This window comes from Hyperoodon ampullatus, assembly GCF_949752795.1.
Source record: "Hyperoodon ampullatus genome assembly, chromosome: 2".
In the NCBI taxonomy this organism is placed as follows: Eukaryota; Metazoa; Chordata; class Mammalia; order Artiodactyla; family Ziphiidae; genus Hyperoodon; species Hyperoodon ampullatus.
In genome coordinates, this window is record NC_136915.1 from 131,777,836 (window position 1) to 131,779,800 (window position 1,965).

The 1,965-nt window shown below is 35.9% G+C and overlaps 1 pseudogene across 1 annotated transcript; it reads right to left on the reverse strand.

The window, feature by feature from the left end:
• Positions 1-1,054: 1,054 nt before the first annotated feature.
• LOC307049111 (developmental pluripotency-associated protein 3-like) lies at positions 1,055-1,556 on the reverse strand (annotated as a pseudogene). Its single transcript has one exon. The product of its transcript is annotated as a developmental pluripotency-associated protein 3-like (transcript).
• Between the last annotated feature and the right edge of the window lie 409 nt (positions 1,557-1,965).

Sequence of the window (1,965 nt, forward strand, 5' to 3'; positions counted from 1 at the left end):
TAAATTCCATTAATAATAATATTTAATCAAGCTATCCTCTCTGCATGAAGGATTTCTGTACAGAAGATTTCTCCTGTTTTTTGTCCCAGGTGAACTGATCTAGTTATGAAAAAACAGAAATGTGTTTGTGTGAACCATAATGACAACCTACTTCACAGAGCAGAAATAATGATGGGTTCAGATGGTCCAGTGCAGGTGGTCGAAATTGCTACTTCAAAAGCTACTATTAAGTGATTTTCAAAGGGCTCACACTTCATCCACCACCACCAATCAAGAGACACTTGCTCAGGCCACATTCCCTTGTATAAAAACTAAGAAGTAATTATTTCCTTTAAGGGATCCACATCAATTTCATCACAATAAAAGTTATAAACACAAGGAAGGAATTTCTTTGCAATTTTTGTGCAGATGTTATTAATTCTGCAAATCTAGATGAATACAATGAAAGAAAAAACAAAATATCCAATATGGACAATGATTAACTTATACTAGTGTACATACACACACACATACATACACACACATACTCACAGAGACAGAACACTACTTTAAAACACCAATTTACTAAGTAATTTTATCCTGAATTTTACATTTTTAACATTTGACTAAAGTAAAATGAATTAATAATTATCACATTTTATGATGGTTTAAATAGGATTGAGAACAAGTAAATCTAAAATATCTAATTTATGAAATAATTGTAATATTCATGTTTCTTTCTTTTTTTTGAAATAGGACATCAAAAATTTTTATTACAATTCAACATGCTCTTCTAACAATGCTGTGGCCAAGCCACCCAATGTTTTCTTCACATTCCTTCCACACAAGTTAATTTGTTTCACAAAGTGGAACTAAAGTATATTCAGGTCATTCAAATGCAAGCTACATAGATTCCTTATAAGTTACTGTATTAAGGTAGAAAAGAGATGCAAGAAAAAAAGACATCACAGAACTTATAATATAGGTTATCAAAATATTGGTACACAATCTTTCCCAAGCTGCTTCATGATGAACCTAAAATTGCCAGCAAGAAAGAATAGTACAAGAATGAGGTTTATGGCTCATCCAACTCCATGTCATAATTACTGTAATACTTACTGGTGTAATAACTCTCATAATTATCCTCAGAAGGATCTCTATGAGACCGGCAAAAACGACAGCTGCATCTAAATCTTTGCACTCTTGAGGGAGTCTCAACGTCGTTCTGCAGTGGTTCTCTTTGAGAGTCAGATGGAGAAACTCCTTTGTAGTAGCACTTTTTAATAGACTGAATCAGCCACTCCACCTTATCTCTCTGATCAGTTAACATGGTCCTCACCCCTCTCCTACAGGGTATGTTTTCACCAAGTAACTGCCCAGTAGGTTGAGGTAGACATTCTGGTAGAATGAAGGGCAATTTGATACTAGGGTTGAGCATCAAGTTACTGAGGTCCTTTATTAACACTTCAGACATAGTTTGAGAGGCAACTGGAATTGCCTGGGAATTTTCATCGATGGACATTTGAGGAGACTCAAGGCTCCAGGCTCCAGGTTGGGTTAACCTCATATGAATCCATTGGGAGCTTGAAGCTCCCCCAGACCTTTGGGTTCCAGTGGAAGGTGATGCTTTAGAATCAAATTGCTACAAAGTAGCCTGGAAGAACTACAGAGCTAAGAAAGAGGGACAAAAATCCAAGCTGGCACATGGAGGTGAGAGAAGAATCCAACCCATGATTCCTTAAATTAGTTATTTTCAATAGGAAGCATTGCTGCCCCCAACAGGCATCTAAAAATTTCTGAGGAAAACTTGGTTGCAAAATAATTTTTATAAACTACTGGCATTTAGAGGCAGAATACCCAGATTCTAAATATCCTCCACATCATAAAACTGTAACACACAAGGAAGACTTGACCCACATGATTTAGCAATGCCCTTGTCTACCAAGCTAGATCATATTCTAGGTCACTAAACAAATCTTATTGAAT